Genomic DNA, 24,697 nt, shown 5'->3' with positions numbered 1-24,697 from the left:
TTAGCAAATACTTTTAGCAGATTCTTAAACCGTTATAGGTGAGGAGCAACATCCCTGTTCTCCTGCTGAGGTGACTGGTATATTTTTGTTTTGTTCTTTCTCAGTTACTGCACAAGGCCCACAGATTATTTTGATGGCCCCATAATTCCGATGCAGGTGAAAATACGTTCTTATGGTGCTAGGCTGCTACAGATTTTCAGTGGTGGAGTCCTTGTGAGGGCTAGGAACTTGGCTTCTCTGTTGCTTTTCTCCATACTACTATCAGTTCCTCCTATTCCAAAACCCAGCAGCATTATGTAAGGATCTTTCCACACTCTCTTGGTGGGAATTTTACTTTGATTTCACTCTGTGGCTGCGTTGTTAGGCTGTGCGTGAGGGAGAGTTGGAGCGTATGGCAGACATAAGACACAGAGGTGTGCTTGCAAAGGCTCTGCCTTCTGAGGCAGGGGGCTGAGTCCAGACTATTTAGGGATTCGTGACAAATGATGGCAGCAACAACTATTGCACAGGTGTCTCACTGAAAACAGTTAACCCTATCTGTCAGTAGCCAGCAGTGCATGCTGACTGCATGCACTTTTCATTGCCCCCTTTCTCAGGGCTCTTGCCACACACTGGTCAGTTGCAATTTGAAGGAGCACGATGTGTTTAATTTGCCATTCAGAGAAGTGCCAAAGCCCAGCAGAAAGTAAGCTGTCCTTCCTAAAGCAGATGCTTCCTCTTCTTTCTCTCCCGCTATCAAATCTACAAACTGCTGTAGTATGGCACAGGTCTTTAAAAATACCTTCACAGCCCTGCAGTCCCCTGAAAATGCAGCACTGTTAATCACTGGCTGATGTGTAGGTCTGTCCAGAGGTTTCCCCTATGTACTTGTGCAGATGCATATGTCCAAATTTGAGTTTTGTTTTTTTAAAAAAAGTATGAGTTTTGCATCGTGGGGCTGAATATGGTAACAAAGTTATGTATTCCATCACTTCAGAAACTGGACTGATGCGCTGGTTGTTGCTCCCTGTATGTTGCTTGTGAGGCCAGGATCAGGATTCCACAAGAGTGAAATGGATGGCAGTGAGTTATCATAAGTTGCTTTTGAAAAGGAATGGATTTGAGGAATCACCTGTAAAATTTCTGGTGCAAGATCACCCCAAGACACCAGCTAGGCAGAGAGATGGATGGATTTGAATCAGTTTCACAAGGTGTCCTGAAGGGAAGATGTAGCTATATTTAATCCAGTAGGCAAAGTGGAATACCTCCAGTGAATTGGGAACTCTCTCTTTCTCCCTCCCCCAGACACATTGGATATTTTAATTTCATTTAAAGCTTTGAGTAGTCTTTTTTTTCAAATGAAGAACTGTACTGTCTCTTACAGAGGTTTGTTGAATCCATGCCTCTGCATTTATTCCTAAAGCTACCTGTTTGCCAGTCTACTCAGCCCCTCCAGGCAAGGAGGAGATGAGACTCCCACGTTTTTCATCGTACAAACAGTGTAACTTAATACCAGGCAAGAAGTCTGAAGGGGACAGGGATGGAAACAGGAGCCACCTGAGTGTTCAGGCTTGAAAGAGTTTGCTGATAGACCTAACAGTACTTACATTAAGGGTGCTCAACCCTTGGGTCTAGGAAGTAAAATAGTTTGCTCTGTGATAATCTCACAGATACAGAGCAGGTAGCAGGTTTGGAAGCGTTACATTAGGTAAATCTAATTAGATTAGATTAGGTCAAGTGATGTCAGTGAGAGGGTGGGTAACACACGTTTTATTTGTGGATGAGAGGAAGGGGAGCACTGTGGTTTTTGAGAATGCTGGTACTGAGTCTCCGTCAGGTGAGATAGGAGTAGTATTTGAAGGTGCTAGGAACAAACTGTAGGTTTTAGCCAAGCAGGTCAATGTGATCTGTTTAGAGCTGTTGCTGTACTAAACCTGAGCTGCTTGTGTGCTGATGATACTGTGTACTCATCTCCCATTCCAGGAGCCAGGCCTGTAGGTGGTGGTGGGGCTGGGCTAGTTACATCAGGGTCTGAAGCTTCCTCTGCACCTGAAGTGGCTTTCCCGAGTTCTTGCACAGCTTGTGCTGTTTTGATTTCCGCAGTGCAGGGCATGCTGAAGGTCTCAACATTTCAACCAGCCAACTAGAAGTGCACACAGCCTCCTTCCTGCAGGAATTCAGGACCCAGCAGAAATGCCTACATGAGCCTTGTTTATCAGGAAGAGGCATTGTAACCTTCTGTAGCAGGAAATAGGCAGTGTTGACCTCAAGGCAGTTTAGTCATCTGATGCTGTGAAAGTTGATTTTTCCCTGGGAAGATCCTCCCATTTTTTGAGGAAGGCCTGAGTAATGGAGGTAATACGTGCGGTGGATTCAGGCAGTATAGTTCACACAGCACAGGGACAGAGATGCATGATGCGCACAAAGGTGGCATTGCAGACCTTGACTGAAGCACACCAAATTGTTTCAGCTGAGGGGCTCCATTACAGAAGCAGTGACTAGCCAATACACAGAGTGTTTGGAAGGCATTGGGTTGGCACTGAACAGTGGCAGAGGGCTTTGACTGTGTCTCCACCTTCTAAATTTTTGGATTGGTACAACCCTAGCAGATAGCATCCATTCTGTGTTGGCTTTCCTGACTTGGTTTTGTAAGCTGTTACCACTTACACAGGACTGGTGTATTAGCAAGGGTTAGGGGCAAGTAAGTCAGGTTTGTGGAATGGGATGAAGCAGTCAATAATGTGGAGGTGCAAAGGTTAGGATAACTGCTGTGCTGCATGATGTGAACCTGATTTGCTAGCCATTCCTTAGACCTGAGTACCAGGAGCTGCTGTCTCCCATGGGTAACAAGGAAGCTACTCTCTTTTCTAAAGCTTTTCATAGATACTGAAAAGGTCTGAAAAGGATCAATCTCCTTGGTTCTTATGAGTGAAGCCTTAGAGAAGAGAGTCTGTGCTGAGCTAATGGTGCAGTGTACACAAAACCTAGTGATCATGTGGAAGGTTTTGTTGTTTTGTGGATTTTTTCACCAGTTCTGTGCCCTTGGGCTTTGTGCAGAGCAATTTCTACAGCTGAGATGGGTTGTCTGGGCTGCCAGTCACCAAGAATTTGAGGCTAAGACCAGGTGTCTTATTTGTCCCTTGGAATCGAAGGACAGTAGATTGAGGCTGAATATCTGGGTGACAGAACAGAAGAAAAACAAAAGCAGATTGGGAATCCAAGTGTGGAACAGCATGGGATCTGTGGGATCCAACACAGCCCTATCCATAGTGTGGTTTCTGTTGGTGACCACATAAGTGGCAATGTCAGTACAAACGCACGTGGTTCAGGAGATCTGGTAGCTTGTCATGAAATGACAGAATGGAGATCTTTGTGGGATTGTCTATAGTTTTCACAGCTGAATCCAAATTCTAGCTTCAAAACACCAGAGTTTGCTACAGCCCACTTCATTTCTGTAATAGACTAAGAGAGCTTTTAATAACTGACCTCACTTTCACAAAATCATAAAATAATTTAGGTTGAAAGGGACCTCAGGAGATAATCTGGTCCAGCTACCTGCTCAAAGTGCAAATAACTGTTCTTCCATGGAAAAATGCATTTCAAGCAGAGAGCAAATGTGGTAAGTTTCCTTCAGTCTGCGATTTGACAGTGATAAGGAGTGGGGAGTCAGCATTTATAGGGAGAAAGATTTAGGTAGTCTTATGAGCAGCTATTGTTATTATGAGATGTGTTAAAATACTTGCCTAGCTTTTAGGTCTGGGAAACTGAACCAGATTGTAATTATCTTCCACACAGCAAGGGCAGAATTATTAACCACTGTACTCTCATACGGCCAAAGTTGGAGCTTTGAATACAGTGAATTGTCTGGTGTGGTGAGAGCATAATGGAGCAGCACACTGCTTGGTGCACAAATAGGAACTTGCATTCAGTTTGCAGGGCTAAAAGCTTAGAAAATGCCATATTTCACTTGTAAATTGAGTGTACTTTATCCAGGAACTTATTCTGCATTTATGAAAGAACTTCTGAGGAAATTCATTTTCACCTGGAAGGATTTGAAGAGAAGCAATTGCATATATATTTTTTTCCCTATAGAAGTCTTCTTAGTTGAGAAAACATGGATAGGGAGAATTTATCTCCTGGACATGCTTCCTTTCCTCCTGCTGCCTTCCCACATATTCAGGCTCATAATGTCCTTGTGGCAACTCTGAAAGATGCAGAAATAGAAAACAAATTCTAAATTAACAAACATGCATATGTTTGTCCCCATGTTGAGAAGTGTGTTCCAGTTTATATTTCTCCTCTTTCATTAGTGTCTCTTGCCAATCCCATTCGTCTTCCTTGCAGGTTCTTTCTGCGCACATCTCACCGGTGTGCATTGTCTTGTCACTTGGAGTGGCGCTCATCTCAAAAGATGTTTCTGTCTGCAGCCTTCTTTTCAGAAAGCCGTTGTAGGTTCCCTTTGTAGGCAGTGAAGCCCAGAAGACAGTTCAGCTGACTGGATACAGATCGGAGTAGGTTGAACTGTGCTCTAAATGCCTTTGCCTAGGTCTCTATGGCTTGCAAAAGGGATGCAAGGTGGTCTCGTCAGCTGCGCAAATCTTTGTAGTAATTCCCTGTATGTGGTGAATGAATGTGGATTTATTCACGTTTAACCAGGTTTCTTGGTTTCCTTGCTCTATTTACAGTAAAGATGTTCAGCCTCTTCAGCCTCTGAAGATGTCTTCAGCCATGTAGTGGTCATTCCTGGGAGGGACAGTTAACTCATCCCTTGTAGCTACAGTCTCTGGTGGCTATCCAAGCTCTCTGCACTAAACGCAAAGCTAGCCTGCAGCATGTGACTACTGATTTCCTTTAATCAGCGAGTGCTGCTTGAACTACAGTGTCCCAATGGAATTGCATTAGAGGTTTCCTCTGTAAGTATTGTGCCTTTCTAAGTGGCTTTCCAACAGCATACTGAATGGTATAAGCAGAGAACAGAGATTTAGCAGTCAGTCAGTCATCAATAGCATCCTGCTCTTAAGCCAAAGTAATGATCACTAGTTTAAAAATGCCTGTGTTTTTTTGCTAAGAGCATGCAGTTCTGATAGGTGAATGCAGGTATGTATATGTGTGTAATTACTCTCATCATGTGCAGCAAAACCAGTTGAACAGCATGTTTATAAAAACTGTCCTTAAGAGCGATTGCCTCTTGAAGGAGCACAGCTCATATAAGAGGAGTGGGACTGTCTCCAGCCAGCCCTGGGAGACGATGCTGAGAGCATATTGAAAAGCTGTCTTCAGCAAAAGCTTGCCAGTTTAACAACTCTGTTCACTGTTCCTATTGCACAGTGGGCTCTTTGACGCAACAGAAAGAGCTGCCTTTTTTTTTTTTTTTTTTTTTTTTTGCTTCCTCTTAAATCCGCCTGGCCAATTTAAAGCTTGTGGATATTTCTTCCCCCTCGGGGAAAGCTTATATGAGGATTTTCTTTTTTAACAGTTCATTCCGTGAAACCGTTTTTTTCTTGTTTGCTGTTAGAAAATGTTGGAGCTGAAAAGAAGGCTTTCATTGCAGGTCAGTGTATGAACTCTTGACCAAAGAATTTTACATTTGAGTGTAGCTTTAGCAAGCACTGTCGTTTGGGAGGAAAAAGCAAGTTTACAAGGTTGTATCGTGTGAGCCCATGTGTGCCTACTACTGGAATAGGGATCTTCAGTGACTGAGTTCTGCACAGATGAATTTACAATCTTTCTTTTGTAGACAAATTGACCAAATTAATATTTTACTGTTAATTGAGGTGACATTACAGTTATGTCTGTAGTATTTAATCCCTGAATGTCTCTGCTCCCTCAAAATGTAATAAACCTTACTATGAATTTCAAATATTAAGTTTTTGCCTTTTTCTGTTGCAAGGATTGTCTTTTTGAGTTTAATTATTTTTTTTCCCTTCTTTTCAGCACACTTTACTGCGAAGCATGTTACTCCTGGGCACATTCTGTCTGCAGGGAAGATAGTTATTATTTTGTATTTCTTACACTGCTATCAAGGGATCTGAGAAAGGATGTAGACGTATTGTTAGTGTCTCTGTTCAAGCTGTATTTGAGGTAAGGCAATCTCCTTTGCTTATCTCTGAAATTAGAAAAGTAGATGCAGTATTTCTTTGATTTATAGTTACTAAGATTATCCTGTTGCTGTTTGGTTTTCTTCTTGATAAAAATATGAATGTATTTGTTACAAAGCTGTTCCTTATCTAGGTGATATTTAAAATCCTGTATTTTTATTTCAGCAGTATCTACTAGGTATCTGCATGTTTCTATTAGCTTATATACCCTAGATCAAGGAAAGATAATTTTTGTAATTGCTTTGGTTTTCTCTTCTATTGTCAAGTGTGTGAGTGCCCAGGGTAGGCAATTCTTATGCTAACTTTGTAAAACTGAATTACGAATTGTTTCCACTGTGAATCACTTTCCTTGTAAGATGATGACTTATGGTAATGTTTAACTTGAGTAGAATTGTTTTTAAACACATACAGTGCATTTTTTCGTGTATTATTTTTTTTTCAGCACTCCAAAATAAAATAGAAAAATAACAAATCATATCAGACTGTTTATTTCCTTCTTCACTTAATGTTGCCTGTTATGGGAAGTACATAGCTTTTAGAGGTTGAATCATTATTTATGAGGATCAGCACAATTTAAAGGTCCTACTGCAACATTGGCCATATGCAACTGCACTGAAAATGGAATTTGTATGGAATACCACTGTTGGTGAGTTATGATTAGTGCCTGGGGAATTAGAAAATACTACTTCTTGTTTATGTTTCTTTTCAAACAATTTAAGAACTTGCCATTCAGGGGAGATTAATTTTTCTTTTACCCTTTTCTGTAGCAATGGTACAGTTTTTATAATTCCAGATTATGACACATGCTTTCTGTAATTTTACTGTTATTTAAATCTATCTGAGTCTTTTGTGACGTCTCTTAAGAGTGGAAGCATGTTTTAAGGCAGACAAGCTGTACTGCAGGTCCAGAAACTTTATTAATTTAGAAAAATGCTCTAAATCTGTTTTGTTTAGCTCCTCAATCTCTGACACTCTTGCTGTTTGCAATCAAAATAGTGTTGCCTCCATTCAAGAAACCTGTCTTTTAATGGTTTCTTGAGAGGCTTTTCACTTGGGATGGGGTAGGTAATGGTACAGAGTAGAGTCATGAAGCTACAGTGAACTAATTTTAATTTTACAGAGCAGAAATATTTACTACTATAAGCCTTTATAATACTCAAATTCATTCAAAGGTGGTTTTAAAACCCATTGAGGCTTAAATTTATTTAATCAACATCACACTAAATCTTCTTAGCACTTGCTGTCATCTTATTTTGGGGAGTTATAAATCCATATCCTGTCACAGTGCAAATACACAACTGATATCTGCAACCTGTTTTCTGCTGTCAAAAAAAAAAAAAGCTTATTCCCTAGTGCTGAAGTTATCTCAAATTGAATGAGCCTTAAAAAGCTTAAAATTAAGCAGTATAGTAAACTAATGCAGTCTTTATATAACACGTTTTCTTAACACTTTTCTCAACAAATTAGACGCCACTTCCGATCCATCATCACTGGCAGAGGGTGTATTGGGCTACATTCTTTCCCTTCTGATCTCTAGTTTGTGAGGTAGACAGTCCTGCTTCTCAAAGGGAATCTCATGAGTAACACGCCATGATGTGTTGACATTTCTACTGGCATTACTTTGTCAGAAAGAATGAATGGGGAAGGAGAAAAAATGATGGGGGTGCCTTCGTGTGTTCTTTGGGATCTTTGGAGTTGAAGCATATGCTGCAATAGCTTACTGGAATCTAGCCTTCGTGCTTACTAACGGTTACTGGAAGGTATTTATTTCTCCTGATGTTTGTGGTGCCAGCTTTCTACCTAGCCAATGTAGCAGAGCTTGTGGCTTGCTGTATTTCTCTTCGCATGTTTTAAGCAGTGTCAGGTTAACTGCGTTAACTTGCTTTATTACCCTAGTGACCTGGTCTATGGTTTGCCATACCCTTAGGTAAGGAAAGGCTAGCTGTTGTCTAGTCTAAATCACACACAACTCAAGACAGGTTAAGAGGAAATGCAGTAAGAACTTTATTTGTAACAGTTAATATAGGCAACACAGAAACACTTATGCAAGATACTGACAAAAATCAAAAGGCAAAAGCTAAATCTGTTTATACCTGGCTTGTGTTGGAAAGATTTTTACCCCCATCCTACTGATTTGATCCTCTTTTGACAAGATTTTCTTGTTTGTATGTAGCTTAACATTCAGGTCACATCTGTTGGGGAAAAAAGCCTCTTCACAGGTGTCTGATGGTTAGTTACCCCTCTAATGAGAGAAAACTCCATCACACCATGTCTTTGGGAGCACCATTTTCTGATTCTTGAGGAACTTCTCATTTCTTACTCAGTCTCTTCTACAAAATTGTTCAGACAGTGCAGTGTTAGTCTTTTGTCCCCAAAACCATTTTGTTTGTGTCCATCCAGACAAGGTGTCATTGTTCTTAATTATTTCATTATTAGAGACTGAAAGGTATCTTTATTGGTGTATGTGTTACCTTCTTATACGTGACTGGTTAGTCAAAAAAGAAGTAAATCTCCTCCCTTTGGGACTTAGTTTTCAGGAAAGAATTCATCATAGTGAACCATATTCTCTACCAATAACTATATTAACATATTCAGTGGTGTGCAGAGCTCTCACTGGCTTTTTCCCGACACTAATACAGAAGATTGGTTGACAGAAGATAGCAGAGCACTGTGTGTTGCTTTTTAAACATGGGCCCGCTGAAGAAGGGGACAGGATAGAAGACTTGGGGGGCATAACCTGAACAGTTTAAGGACCAAGGGCTAAAGAGAAATGGATCTGTAGTGCACCTGGCAAATTGTTCTGCTTCTAATTCTTCAGATTGCAACTATTTTACCCAGATTATCTTGTGTGTGTTTTAGACTGTGTGACTGCAGTCTCTGTGAGGGCCTCTCAGCACTGTTATAATATTACTAATAAGGAGTCATGTCTGAAGTCATGTCTTGGTCTGAAGAGGCCTTTGGCAGAGTGCCATGCTGCTGGAGGGCTTGAGTGAACCCCAGTGGTTTTGCTTATTCGTGCAATTGAGAGGGACCCTTTCATTGCGACTTGATTGCATTTAGGCTCAAGAATAAAGACTTGGATAAAAATACCACACACTGAGTGTCTCCTACAGCCTCCAAAGAGCTTGACCAGCTCAATGGCAGTTAACATCTGCTTTGGGGAATGCCATGAGCCTGTTGATTAAGCTGAAAGAACTTTATTCCCTGTGTTCTACCTTAGCTGCAGCAAAACATTAAAAGTTAGGGCCTTAGTAGCAGCTTTCCACTTGTTTCAGTTCATTAACTACTCATTTAGGCTGCAGCTATAGGTACTAACTGCTGAGGGGTACAGAAAGCCTGTCTTCTTGTTTCACACCTTCGTTAGGAAACAGACAAAGCAGCCTGATCTTCCAGGAACTGTTTTGGAATTCTTGACTGTGATGTTCTTTGTATGGATGTCTGTTTTTAAATTTCTAGTGACTGGAAGGCATCAGAGAAATGATGAAGCTGTAGAAGCTTTGCAGATTTCTTTTGCTTTTTCTCAGAAGTACTGATTTTGAGTCCATGCTTTGAAGGGTCAGCAGTGCAACCACTTCTAACTATGTTTAACTGCACTGGCTAACAGAGAGGATTGTGGATTATTTACACCTCCTCTGTAGACTGCCAAAGGCAACCCAGACCACATAGCTTCTTGCCTTTACTAGAACCTGTTGAAGAAATACAATATTCAGTTCTGCAAAAGTAGTACTTTTCCTTATACTGAAAGCATTAACTTTTTTTTTTTTAAGGCACAAGCTTACTTCCTCAGTTTTAGAATAGTTACAATTCTGGATTCTATTTTCTGGTTCATCATCAACAGGTTTATAGTTTTTAGGCTAAATATGCTTAACTCTGTTCCATGCCAAGCACTATTAAAGACAATGGGAGTGTTCTTAAAGAGTACATTAGCATTAAACGTTGAGATCTTCATAGAATCATAGAATGGTTTGGGTTGAAAGGGACCTTAAAGATCATGTAGTTCCAAGCCCCCTGCCCACGGCCAGGGAGACCTTCCAGTAGACCAGGTCGCTCTAAGCCCCATCCAGCCTGGCTTTCAACACTTCCAGGAACGGGGCATCCACAGCTGCTCTGGGCAAACTGTCTCACCACCCTCACAGTAAAAAATTTCTTTCTAATACCTAATCTAAATGTACTATCTTCCAGCTGAAAGCCTTTACCCCTTGTCCTATCACTATGTGCCCTTGTAAAAAGTCCCTTTCAGGTACTGATAGGCCACTATACGGTCTCCCAGGAGCCTTCTCTTCTCCAGGCTGAACAGCCTCAACTCTCTCAGCCCGTCTTCATAGGAGAGGTGCTCCAGCCCTCTGATCATTTTTGTGGCCCTCCTCTGGACCTGCTCCAACAGGTCTATGTCCTTCTTATGTTGGTGGCTGCAGAGCTGAATGCAGTACTCTGCAGTACTCAGTCTTCCCTAAACTGCAAAGTTGCAGTTCTGCTGTCCCATTGAAGCCCTATAGCCATTCTACTAGCTTAATTGGTGGTCTGCTCCCTGCTCAAGAGAAGAGGCTTGCAGGGGTGTTATGAGTGTAGTTCAACTGGATAACTGTATTGCATGAAGTAATGCAGTCATCCAAGTAAGTTCATTTTTGCTAGTGATGTCTGTGAGCTAGATTGGGCAAAATCTAGCAAAGATCATGGGGAGTGGGGGGAACAATAGGAAAAACTGTGCAGGAAGCTTTCATCTTCAATAGCAGATAGAAGAGGTGATAGATTTCATTTCAAAGTCTGTGCCCGTGATGAAGTGGGCTACCCCTCCATTTACATTAATAGCCATGTCTTCATGTTGCATTGCCTCAATAACAGAGACGTAAAACAGTGACTTGGGCATGGGCATCATCCTCCTATTCAGAAAGAAAAGAATTACAGAACAGTGGTAGAAACTACTGAAGTGAATTCCTGGGGAAAGAGTATTTTTTTCTAGTTTCTTCTCCATTGTGTGACTGAAAGTGGTCCTGCAATTTGCTGGCAAGAAGACATGGAACAATATGCACTCCAACAACCTTGGAACAGTGCACAGATACCCCTGGGAATTGTTTCTACTGGAAAGGGTTGAGGCAGCAATGGGTTTCTGGCTTGCTATTTCTGCAAAAGTTTTTTTTTATAGCTAAGGCTATAAATAGTTGACAGTTCTTAAATTGACTAATCCTCTCTTCCTCTCCAGGATGAGAAACTGGATCAAGATTTTCAAAGCCAAAAGTCTGCAGCCAGATATCCTTATTAATCATCTGTTTGTAACGTTGCTCAGATTTTGAGGGAATTCTTTTACTGTTCCTGTTTTGTGTATGGTGAAAAGACTCATCCAGAGTCTTTCCAGTAGGCCATTGGCAGAACCAGAAGCAAGACTTAAGTCCTCTGCATTTCAGCTCAGAGCTCTGCCTACTAGATTGTATTCTATTGTATGGTTATATTTAGAAATTAGAATCACTTAATTTTCAAAACAGTTGAGCCATCTGTAACTCCATCTGGGTTGGACACGTTTTACTAAGTGATCACTGCTTTTGAAAGTTGGGTTGATAAAAAATTATGAGGTAAAACATTCAAACCACGGAAGTGACTGAATATGCAAAGGGCTCCCAGGCACATGCTTTCACACGTTACTTAGACCAGCACTGGGGGTTACAGGTTTGTGTTTTGCTCACATCTTTTGCTGGGATGTGAAAGGTAAGGAGACATTGTCACTTGTACTGCCATTTCTGTTACCAAGGTGGTACTTCAACTACATCTGGGAGGGCTTACAAGGCAGAACATTTCAGTCTTAAAAATGGGATTTTAGCCCTTACATAATTCAAGAATTTTTCTTAGCATTTCTACCTATGTATTTCTTTCAGAGAAGATAGCTATGAAAGTACTGGCCATGGTGATTATAACAGAATTAGGTAGGTAGTGTTGCATGTGCCAGGGATCAATGGTAATCACTCAGTGTTGGAACAAAGGGGCTTCCAGTTATGAAGGGTATATTTTTGGGTTTTACCTTTTATAGCCACCGAACCCCTGATTAGGCTGTTAGATACCAACTCGTCTGGCCCAGAGTATGTCTATATGTGTGTTCTTTGCCTTCATGTATCCTACAGCTGATTTTTTCATTAACATTTAGGATGATCACATAAGTACTGACATCCTTCATAGTGGGAAGCTTTAAGAGTTGTATTGATTTGGAAAGGAGGGGCTTTACTCTGGCACATCAGAGTCTTTCCTATATGCACTTTTAACGTGGAGCCAGTATTCAAGGAAACCATTCTTAATCAGTTAGAATAATCTGAAAATAGAGGTGACAGTTTTGAAACATCCTTTTTACAGGAAGCTTTTTATTATTTAATTTGTGAGAAGGTGAAGCCCCTTGGTTTCAGGGAAGAGGTTTTAAATCAACTTTTGGAAAGGTTGTAAAAAGCTATTAGCAAAATATCCAGTAGTGGTATTGTGAGTCAGGTTACCTGCACCGTTTTTTTCTCATCAGACTGCTATTAAGTAAAAAAATTATCAGAGGGGAATATATAACACATCAGAATATTGACTCAAATCCTAGCAAATTGAAACAGAAATATTTTAGATTGATGCATTGACGAAAGTGGTGGTTACTAGCCTAGAAGCTGATGCAGAAATTTGTTTGAGCCACAGGGATAGAAAACAGCCTAAAGAACATCTCACCTTCCAATTTGCAGGACAGTGTAAGGTGATCCTATGAGATAGAAGTCAGTGCTAAAGTTTTCTCATGGTTAATTGAGCCAAATATATGTATTTATGAATGAATTAATAAGCTATTCCACAAATATCCTAGCTTTCCCTGAGAACCGTTCAGGAAATGAAAAGCACTTATGTAATGTTAAAGGAATGAAAGGAAAATTTCTTAACATTAGGAAGGAATAATAAAGCTTTACTCTAAAATCCTTAGGAACTAACTATACTAAGAAACTAGATCATTGCCAATGTAAAGTACGTGCAAAAGTGTGTTTTGAGAGCACATCTTAGAACGTCTTAAAAGTATTGTAATGGGTCAGTAGCCCTAATTTTTGAATGTGGCCAAAAAAAGTTTGGAACTCTGTGGGCATGTTTGTTAGCATTTATCCAAATGTGGTTTAAATTTCCTTTTTCTCCTTTGGTTCTGGATCTACCTTTCCTATGACAGCTAGGTAGAAGCAGCTGAAGAAGGTTGCTGTAACACCCCTTGTTTACCAGCAGTTCCAGGGAGTGATACACGTGCTGAGAGAACCAGAGCTGTATGGGATGCCTGAATGTGCCCTGTACTCCAGCTGCAGGGAGTATGTGGGAAGCAGACCGCTTCTGTTTCAGCAGAAGCACCTCTTACACTGAGGTGCTAGTTATTCTTGTTTAGCACAGGTGGGCAAGCAAGCCATTTCCAAGGAAAATGTAGGCTTTTTTTAGAGATTTAAGGGAGGCATTGCAGATTTTTTCCAGTAAGTGCAGGGCTGTAATTTTCTTACCTTCTTTGTAGTTCATTTGCTTGAGTTGGTGAAAACAGGCTCATTTGGTGGTAAAGCTTTTTGGGTTTTGTAAGGTAGTTGTCCATTTCTTATGTTCAGATTAGCATCTTTTTAGCTATGTCATAGCTTCAGAGTCCAAGTCAAAGAAACTTGGTTGCCAACTGCTTAGTAATCTTGTAAACCTATTAAACCCCATCAGCAAAAGAGACACAAATGTCTAGATTAGAGTTAGGAATTAAAATTTAACAAATTCTCAGTTTCACATCTTTCTTAGGATGACAACCTGTAAAGAGCTTTTGAAAGGCTTTGCATCTCTGTTGGGACCTTCTGTCATTTTACTGATGTCGTCTTTGTTTTTTACCTCCTGTCCTTGATGCTGAGGATTTTACACGTTTGATATAGCACTATGATTTTACTTTCAGGCAACTCCAGCATGCCTTTATGTGGGTCACATATTCCTCCTCCTTCTCTATATTGGTCTAGGATTTCCAACTATTTCCATATTCATTGAGCTCAGTCACTACAGAGCCAATTGAAACAGGCAGGCTGCTCAATGTCTTTTCCACTCCAGGAGTAATTTAATCTGGGAGTGTGTGCATTATTTTTTCAGAGTTGAGCCGTGTGTGCCAGGTGATCTGCAGTGGAGAGCAGCATCGTTATTAAAGAGGCTTAGGCACTTCATGCCGTTTTTGTCCTTCTGCAACTTGTGCAGCTAACGGTACTGTCTTGATGTTTTTTCTAATATGCATGATTTGAATGTAATCAGTTAGAGGAGATGTAGAAAAGAGGGTGGGGCTGTATTTATATTGTATAAGATTGAGTTTCAAAGCCGTTGGGTCCTGTGAGTTCCTTAATCACTGCCTGACTTGTTTTACAGAAGTGCTGTTACTCACAGAGCAGGTTAAGTCTATTTCTTTAGTTTCCCTTTGGGGTCATCCTAGAGTTAAAAAAATCTTTAATGGAAGCTAGATATTGGTACATTCCCACAGAAATATTTCAACTTTCATAAAACAGCAAGGGAGAGAATTTGGCTGTGAGGGATAAATCTTCAAGGAGTCTTTGCATCCATTATAATCTTCGTCTTGGTTGACTAATATGCTCTTCTCCAGACAACCAGAGAGAGTAGGTGAGCCTTGGGTGTTAGGAAACATTAGGTTCATGAGAATCTCCTTCCGCTGGAAGGGCTAACTGGGTGCCCTTTGATATCAAAGGGAGTCCAAGGGAAGGGTAAACTCTTTTCCAGAGTTACCAAGAAAGGAGAGAAGGTGGAGGTGAGACAGATCACGGAGTCCTGGTGTGATAAATATCTGTGCTGTGCTAATTTCTTGCTGCTGAGCATTATTATATAGGTGAACATCAGCTTGAGGTGACTACATTTTTCTTTGGAGTCCCTGGGCCAGACTGTGAGCTGATGAGCGTGATTTCATGCAGATGGAATTGCACTTAGTCCACTGAGCATCACCTGATGTCACACTGCAAAACTGTTCTCCTTAATAAGACTTTCCTGCTGCTTCTTTCTAAGAGTTTTGTTTTCACCATTTTGTCTTTTGTTGTTTTGTTTTTTTTTTTTAAAAAGTATATAGATATTTCTATCTGTGAATTAGAACCAAATTGTGTCCACAGTTCCTCTCAGCTGAGTGTGCACCACCACTAAGGTGATTCATGATAAAATTATCTGACTCTTGAAGAAATCTAACTGACATTTTAACCTTTACAGTGGCATGTTAAAAGTTTTCATGTTGCTATAGGCCTATTTAGTTTTTTGTTTTCTCGCTGCAGCTGTCATGGACAACTCCAGTCTTGGCACTTTTCCCTCCCTTCATGTTTGAAGTAAACAGGCTTTTTTCAATTAATGTCTATGATAATGTACCCCGTGGGGAGGAAAAAAAACCCACCATCTGGAGGATTCTGGTATTTCACATTGAGATTTTTTGAGAATTGGTATTTAGCATATTAATACCGATGCTAACTCTTACACTGCTAGGGTTAGATTTGGATTATCAAATTCCAGATGCCTTTAAGTTCAATGTTTAGTTAAAGTTCCTTGACTGGGTTTCCATGACAGTCAGTGAAGAGAAGAAGCCACAGAGAGTGATTTAATCTTCAGTACATATCCACTTCTGATTTCTTTCAATATCTTATCTAAATGCATAATTACAGTGTGCATCATCATTATTGTCTTTGCTACAGTTGAAAATATCAAGACAGTGAAAATGATTTGCACAAGATCATACTGCCATCAGAAAGGAGACTTTGCTTGCACACACTGGTGTTCAGTCCCGTAACATAATGATGTATATATCTCTGTCATCTACAAATTGATCAGCACTGTCTTTCAGACCAGTTTACAGACCCTTTTGCCCTGGGAAAGGCACTGGAACCTGCACATGGTGACCTAGAAAGTACAGTAGTGTTTTGGAAAGCTCTGGTGTGCTGCATGCTAGTCACCTCAATGCAGTGAGAGCACTTTTGCTCTCCCTTACGATATCCTTTAGTGTTTACTTGCATGGAGCTTAGTTCCAAGTGTGAGGGGATGTAGTATGCTCACTGAATGACACAGGTCTTGCTCCTAAGCTTATGGTATGCACTGTCTAATAAACTTTTGGTCTTTTCTATTGAACTGATTTGTACGGTCCATAGTAGCTCAAGGCAAGCATTTCAGATCTCTTGGGACTGAAGCAAGAAAACATTGAAGTGTGTTTTTTATCTGAAGTGAGAAAAGCAGGCAAGAATTACTCACAACTCTTCACTGATGCTTTCTCCATTACTTGTGGCAGTTTCCTTTGAGTTATTCCTATTTTCTGGTTAAATCTTTAATTGTTTTCCTCAGCACACTGTCTTTTTCTTAATTTTGATCTGGTTTTTTGGTTGTATTGTATCTTGCTGGTGATCCAGATTAAAATGAACCCTTCACTTAGGCTATTCAAAAGTGTGTTTCAAGATAGAGGGGAAGAATTTCCAAACTGCATTGTTATTTTTCAGATCAGAAAGCAGCTAGGACATCAAAACTCATCAGCAGAGAAGGCTTTTTGCAATTCACAGGGGAAAACCAGCTGATGTCTCTGTGTTGTGATACATAAGTCAAAATTAAGGCCTGAGTCTGCATTTGGTTCCACATAGTCTGTAGTTAGAACTGGATTTTAGCCAGTCTCCCAGGCTAAAACTGACATGAAGCTACTTTTGCTTTAATGTAGCAGAGTCTCAAAATAGCTCTCTTAAAATTAATCCAGACCGTGGCTCATTTGATACAGGAGATAACACAGGAGTGAAAAGCTTTGGTCTTGACCAGTGCGTAATTCATCTAAGTCTAGGATGCCAGGCTGGATTGCGATATCACCATTGTGATATGTTGACACCATTGTCAGTACTGCACTTTGTGTTCTCATGTCTTGAATAATTCTATTTAATGCTGAGAAATGTCAACTTTTACTGAAATCCAATTTTCTGTTAGGTCCCAGTGTTTGAAGTTTGACTCCTGCTGAGACAGGACAGAGGGCGGTTGTATGTCAGTATTATGTCAGCCTTTTTAGTACTCCATACTTTGTGTCCTCATAACTGTCTCCAGGACACAATCTCTCATGCTGAACATCTGCGTTGGTCCAGATTTTCACCAAGTGGATAGCCTCCCTTTTAAGCAGGTCTAAATCATGATGCACCACAATAATTTTCATCCTTCCTGCAGCCCTTCAACATGCGCAGTCTTGACAGCCTGTACTTTGTGTCTCTTTCCAGGATTCATTTGACATCTCTTTTTTCCTCTGTCTAGATGTTTGATTAACAGTTTACGTAACTGTACTGTGATGCTAATTGCATTATCCATGAGTAATATAAGACATGCAGACTGACATTTGATTTTCAGCGGTATAGTAACTGGGGAAGAGATCTGCTGCATCTGCACAAATATTCAGATGCAACATATATTGTCATACGTTACCATTGTAATTTGTGCAAAGATAGGCTGAAAAGTTTCTGAAAGTTGGGAAATAATAATCAGTTCCTATGAAGTGATGGTGGGCTGCTCAGCAAAGCAGGTATGTGGCAGGGACCTGAAGTCCCACACTGTGGAAGGAAACAGAATGAGGCTGACACAGACCAGAGAGGTAACACTGATAATATATAAGGAACTGGGAGGTTCCTCTTCAGTTCCTGGAGAGGAATCTGGGTTCAATGTTTTTAGGGATGGTTCTTGTTCCCAGATGTCCCAGGAGCTCAGTTAGGAGTCCAGAGTGATGAGTTGATGTTGGCTTTTGGTCACCAAGTAAGTGCAAATCCATGCCAGAGAATTCCTCAGAAAATGATTCTTCCAGATGGCTTGTGGGAGATATCTAGTCTATATTTTGACCTTATCTTTCAGGCTCTCTCGCTGCTCACCATGGCAATAAGAACATAAGTGGGGAAATGCTGGTAAATGGTGGTAAATAAACACTGATACCTTTGATTCAACAGCATCACTGGACAGATGGCTGATTCCCTTAAGCACAAAGCTGTGGGTCTGGGGAAGGAGGCAGAACATTCAGAAGTGTATGGGGATACAGAAAACCAGATAGCAACTAAGGTCAGAGAGAAGGGCTAAGCTTTGTAAGATGAAGATATGTTGGGATGTGTCTTTTTTGACACTTGTGTTTTTTCTGCCCTTGGCTTCTTAAGTTTCTGTGAACAAATAAAAGATGTTCATTTTCTGATGTAGCTTGGCTGAGTCACTCCATTTCATAACAGTCACAAGTGCCCAGAAAGTTTGTTGTAGCTGGATTCAGGCCCATTGGGACTTGCTGAGATAAATATACTTGGTGGAAGGAGGGGTGCTAAGAGCTTCCTAACCCAGCCTACCTTTGGGAAGAGCAAAAGCTGAGAGTCCCTTGCTGGTACAGACCGCACAGGGAAAATAGGAGAGTCACTTGAGTAAGGCTCCCAGTCCGCTCCTCACTCCTTCATGAGAAGAGGTATGATTCTGGTCCAGGCCCTGTGGTGCTCTGTAAGGTTCTCTCAGTGTTCTCTGCAGATATGTGTGTCTTGAACACATGGGTTGTTTGTTTTTTTCCCCTGCAAACACACTTCAGAATCCAAGCCAGCTGCTACAGCTCCTCTTCAAAACCGCTTCAAACCATGTTGAGGTTTTGTATCTCTTCGTAGCTGCAAACCTACTCACAGCCAATTTCTTCACATTGCAAGATTTTTTTAGCAACAACATGATTCTAAGTGGTTCCCACAGACACCCTCATCTTTTTTCTCTACTTGTTTACTTCTCACTTCTTCCTTTTAAACACATTTTTTCCATCCCTTCAGCAAAGCAAAGGGAATTGTGTGTCCCCAACTCCAATATATCAGTGCTAATGGCCAGACTGGGAGGGATGCTTGAGGACAGCCCAATCTACAATTTAACCAAGTCCCTTCTGTTTCCTGGAACAGAGGTTTCAGGTTGGAGCATGTGGTTTGTGTTTTCACAAGCATGCAGCTGGTTTGCACGCATGCGGTCAGAGCATTCAGCACCTGAAAATCAGAGCCTGTAAACAACCTGCCACATTAGGAAATCTAGGCTGTGCTACCTGTTTACTTTGAGTATAAATGTCATCTTAGCAGGCAATCCATCTCCTCTCTTGCATACACAAAGTTTGTAATTCCTGAGCTTAAATGGCATAGGCTTGGTAATGAATTTTAAAGTTTGTGTTTCTGTTCTTTGATGACTGTGTGCATGTAATGGAAAGGCACAAAGCAAGTTGGTCTTCTTTGACGCTTTCAGATGTCCTGTTACAGTGTATGTGTTGAGCTAATCAGAGGAACTTGACATTTTGATATTGAATAGATTAATTAAAAGAGGAGAAAAAAAGGTTATTGTATCTTTCAATGAAGTTAGGGCATGGACTGGTCTAAATAACAGTGCCTGGCTGTGGCATTTTGTCAGATGGTCTACTTGCAATGCTCATTAATAGCAGTTACTACTACTGGACTGACACAATACTTTACAAATGATCAGTGCCTGAAAAACAGATTGAGATTTGGCAGTTAATACTATTCTAAGCCTTGGAAACAACTTCAATAAATTTTTCCTTTAAAATGAAACTAAAACTTCCACAATAAATCATCATGACATTAGTAATAATTTTTCCATTTAACTCATACGTTGATACACTCTTTATTTTTTCTTCCAAGTGGTTTGGGAAATAAGATGAATCCAAAGCGTCCTGATGCCTGATTAGATTGATGGCATTCCAGAATAAATGGGGAAAATTATTGAGAAAGTTCATTTTTACAGGAAAAAAATAGCAAAGGGTAACTACATGTATCCAGGTATAAGGCTCTGAAAATAATTTTCATGTTGTCTGCTGTGCCTTTGAAATCTACTTAGGAGGCATAAAATCTGAGGTGCAAAAAGGTTTGCTTTCTATCACTACAGCTAGCTTTGTTTTCAGTAGGAAATTATAATTTGTAAATTCTTTCTCATTCGATTTATCAGGAATTACTGAAGTCATCTGCGTGACTTCCTCATGTTATCTGACAAGTGTTAATAAGGTGTAGTGCCTGCATTCTTTACGTTGTTTCTTTGAATAGCGTAGAGTTGCTTTGTCCAGTGTATTTTATCTACAGCACATGGAAGTGTTACAGTAGAGCTAGTGCTACCTATTACAAACGTTCCTCTCTAAGTATTATGCCATCGTTACCTTAACCCCTTGGTGAACTTCCCTTTTCCAAAGGAAAACATTTCCAGTGAGCGTCCCAGTAATATCCTTTTTGTGGGATGACTTTTTTTTCCTTACATGTTTTCCATGTCTCTAATGAAATGCAGATTCTAGCTCTGCTTTCACGTTACACCATCTCCTTTTAGCAAGTCCTTTGTTTCAAGCAGGCTGACTGTGCAGTGTGTTAGTTGTGTGAGAAACCTCATCTACTTACACCATTGCTACACTGGTGATAAAAGTGGTGTCCTTTAGACCTCTTCTCAGTGCAGATACAGTGTTTCTCAGCTGAGATTGATCAGGTGGTTTTAACACCAGGAAATGGGCGTGTCTTTAAAAATCACAGGCTTTTGGTGTAGAAAGTTTTGAAACTGAACAAGCTGGGCTGTCCTCTGCAGGTATTGTGGAAGCATTTTCTGGTCAATTCATGATTTTTTTGACAGCTTTGCAGACTACAGTGAAGCCGGAGAAGCCACCTGTTTAATGAATATAGCCTGTGTTCTGCAGCATTGTGCCAAAATGTGGATTTGGGCTGAGGGAGGGCTAGGTTTTGCCAGTGCTTTGGAGCATGAGCAGTTGAACTTTGTTTATATCTTTGCAGGCCATCAAGTGTGCTGCTAAGAAATGCTCTATTGCATGAGCCTCTAGTGGGGTATGTTCTCAGGAAATGACTCTTAATTACTGTGGAAAAGGAGGCTGCCTAAAAGCAAGTCTTCCTACCCATTACAGTGAGTTGTCTCTACTTTTGCCTCCCTTTGGCTGGATATTAGGGACCCATATCTGGAGGGACCTCCATGTGCAGTTCAGCATCGGATGAAGCTGCTCCTCTTGTCTCCCTTTAGACTGTGAATCCTTTTTTTCCTGTGCTGATGGAAGGGCACATCCTATAACTGCACCTGGAGTTTTTCTCTGTAGCTGTACTCCTTGAATCAGTTTTGCACTTAAAAAGAAGAGTGCGCTTGGAGGGAGTGAATTCTTGGGGCATCTCCTCTGGAAGTCAAGGAGTGGGTAAAGCATCCACCCAGCAAAAGGTACACACATCAAAATAGTGATCCTGAGGGCATGCACTTTTTAAAAGAAAGAAATGCAAAATGATGCTGTGAGATCCTGACAAGGTGTTTGCCTCACATCTGCCTCTCAAATTCCTTCTCTCTGCCCCTGTGTGACAGATTCATGTGAAATTCCAGATATGCCAACAGCTGAGGAACCTCGCTGTGTAGGTGCAGTATGTGCACAGTATGTAGTTTTAGGCTCCTAATTTTGAAGGCTAAGGTGAAATTCTGGAGGAGTCCTAATTTCAAGGTATTTACTGTTTTCTTACTCTTTTTCCTCTGGGCTGGAGCTATAGTTTGTACCATGTTTAAACTTTCTGGGCTGATTGCCAGCCCTAATATGTTGTTTCAGTAGACCAGGCAGGCTGGTAATACTAGGGCCTCTCAAACAGCCTGTGCATCTGTTAGGGAGAATGAAGCAGCTGTGGGCCTCTATCTGATATTTGGTGCCTTGCTGTCACAACAGGCCCACTGTGGGCCCAACTGGACCTGATTTCCACTGTGCAAAGTGTTGAACAGTAAGCAACATCATTGTTCTGGTGAGGTTTACCATGCAGAGATACAAAATGGGTAGAAATAAGACCTAAAGAGTGGTCAGAGAGTGCTAGGAATCTGCATAGCTTTCATCTGGAGCAGACCCCACTGCCTGGGAGCCTAGCTGTTCTGAAGGGAATATAGCAAGACCCCATGTGGAGCAGTTGGCTCTGACATCACTGATAATTATGGCAATATTTGCTACTTGAAGCTGGGACTAAATGGCTTTATTTAACCATTCGTTTACAATAGATTCTCAACATCTTTTTCTTTCATCCACAGATTACTTTTATATCCATATGCCACATTTTGCTGTTCTAACAGCTTCTCAAAGGATTGCTATTTTTAGACCTGTAATAATGGAAGTATGCAGGACTCCTCAGTTAGCAAGCAGCTTGTTAACTCAGATTAGTGCCTGGTTCTTGCATTTCTTATATTTCAATTCAGCTATACATTTTGAGGTAGAATATCTGGAACAAAGCAGAAGCAGGTGTATAAAACCAAAAGGGAGGTTAAGAACATCTGGGTTTCGTTATATTCTTTCCCTTTTCTGAGTGCATCTTGGGTGTGTTGGACTCAACTGGAGACGTACTGTACTGTTGCACTGCACAGGCTGTGTGATGTCCAGTAATCCTTACAAGTGGCTGAAGTCAGAAATAAAATGAATAAACAGTAGGACACTGGATTGGTTTTACAGGAGGCAAGTCAGTGTGTCAAAGTTATCAGGAGGGTTCCCACTTCCTGGCATGTTCCGTCTGTTGAGCTGTGGTCTTCTGCAGGAATGAATATGCTGTAATTATGTAAAATAAGTTGGTTGGCTTTAGTACAATGATGCTTATGCAGAACTCTTCAGTGAAATAATCATGTGCAATAGGTGGTCTGGGGGAGCATTTGCCTCCCAGCCATCTATAGGCATCTGGCAAGCTAGTTGGTTAAGTCAAGCAGGTAAATTCCTTGGGCTCACAGCAGGAATGTGGTTCTTGCTGTATATAGATGGAGTTGGAGAGATAATTCAGTAGCTAAGTGCAGGAGCCTGACCTCAGGTAATGTGAGCAGATCTGTCACTTACAGTAAACAAGGGAGAGTTCTGCCTATGATTGTATCCTTGGCCCAGTGGGGTTATCTGTAAAATAATTGTTCTTTGAAATTTCCAGTTATTTTTGAGGGACTATGCTTTTCTTTGTCCTTTTTGACTGCAACTTAACAGAACCAACTGAAGTACTAATCAAGAAGAGCAGCTGTTAGAAATGGTTGTCTCCTTTCAGAAACAGCTAATAGTAGTACCTAAACAGCTAGAACTGTGTGGCTTCTCTGACAAGGGAGGAGATGGTAGAATACCAATTTGAAGCAGTGGAGGGTCAAAACCATGTTAAAAATTCAAAGGAGTAATGAAGAAATGTAACATTTCCCAAACAGGACATTGTTTCTTGTGCTTGCCTGTTATAAAATGCAAACTTATGCTTAGGGAATAGGTTGATCGTCAAAATTACAAAGGTTAGAAATATTTCTCTGCTCTACAAGATTTTTCCACACTTTCCGAAGCACTTGGTATCTTTTATGAGAGGAAATGTAGACCATTAAATGGATGGCTGATCTGATCTGCTCTTCAAGGAACTTCTCTTACCTATATTTTCCTTTAAAAACACAGTGATTTTCATCAACTTCTACATTACTGATGAGTTGTTTGTCATGCTTTCAGTGCAAAGTCAAGCAGAGTTTGTTGCCAAGGGTACATACCAGAGGAGAGAATTAAACCACCGCAATCCCCCTATGCATGCTCTTACCTAGCACTTAAAAATTCCCTTTCTATGGGAGTTTTGTTTATTTCAGTTATGAGTTGCCTTTTTTCACTTGTTCAACATCCACATGCTGACACCATTTGCTTATATGTCATTCTTTCCTATAGGATCTTTTAGCTGCTTTTTTCCAACCAATATTTTCTACCAACAGTTGTTTTCCTTCCTCTTTTAGGCAAGAAAGTGTTAAATTCTCTTGTTATTTGTTCTGAAGATGCTAGTTCTGGAAAACTGCCTGTTAAATTGACTGCAGCTAGGGAAAGGAGATGCTTTCCCATCAACAGGAGAACCATTATTCTTTTAGGGACCATTGGAATACTTCTAGTGAGACATTCTGTTCCTGTTTCTGGTAGCCCTTGTTGAACTAATTCTGTGATAACAGAACAACATACAGAAAGAAGCTGGTGGAGGGGTAATGATAAAACAAATATAGGTTTCACCCAGTTTATATTGAATCCTTCAGGTATTTCATTAGTGTGACAGGGTTTACATCTGTGATGTTTGAGACTGCAGAAACTTTATTTATTCAGCTGAGCGTTACAGCTTATTAACAATTAAATCACTAGGAGTAATCGGTTATAAGATCTTAGACCTGTAATCCAGAATGTGTTGCTTAATTACAGTAAACCCTTCAGAGAAGTTAATGGGACAATGTACACTTGTAAGAAACTACAGAAACAGCTGCATTTCCTTTTCCACAGGTTAGAAGACAGGCAGACTAGAGGACATTGGCTTGGGGGTGGGAATATGTTCCTCTGAGTTAAACTGCCATGGGTTCTCATTGAAAGTTGTATGATTTTAATATTCTGCAGAAAACTCTATAAAAAGGAGGGGAAGGGAAAAATCTGTAAAGGCACAGCAGCAATTTCTTCTCTTTATTTCATTAGCTTGAGTAGCACACTTTCTAGCCAATCTTTGTTAAAATAAAACATGCTATCATTTGCAGGAAGGTTTCCATATGAACAGAAAAAAAGGCTCAGTAGCATGAAGCTTCATCTCATAAGGAAATCCCTTTTCTTCAAATATTCTGGTAGGTTGTGAGAATTACACTTTTTTTTTTTCTATTCCTGTTTTCTGAAAAGCTTTATA

At 40.5% G+C, this 24,697-nt stretch overlaps 1 protein-coding gene across 6 annotated transcripts in view; it reads left to right on the top strand.

The window, feature by feature from the left end:
- The first annotated feature begins 5,384 nt into the window (after nucleotides 1-5,384).
- The window catches only part of CSGALNACT1 (chondroitin sulfate N-acetylgalactosaminyltransferase 1), a 47,893-nt gene continuing 28,580 nt past the window's right edge, over nucleotides 5,385-24,697 (top strand). For 4 of the 6 annotated variants that reach the window (XM_055795246.1, XM_027787752.2, XM_055795243.1 and 1 more), the window contains exons 1-3: nucleotides 5,385-5,530; nucleotides 5,914-6,060; nucleotides 24,555-24,638. The gene's annotated coding sequence lies outside the window, so the exon portion shown is untranslated. The remainder of the gene's footprint in view (nucleotides 5,531-5,913; nucleotides 6,061-24,554; nucleotides 24,639-24,697) is intronic. The other 2 variants (XM_055795244.1, XM_027787746.2) reach the window with 1 other exon arrangement.

Source organism: Falco peregrinus, chromosome 2 (genome assembly GCF_023634155.1).
Source record: "Falco peregrinus isolate bFalPer1 chromosome 2, bFalPer1.pri, whole genome shotgun sequence".
Taxonomy (NCBI): Eukaryota; Metazoa; Chordata; class Aves; order Falconiformes; family Falconidae; genus Falco; species Falco peregrinus.
Note: the sequence above shows the minus strand (reverse complement) of the source record. Positions and strands in the feature narration are given on the sequence as shown.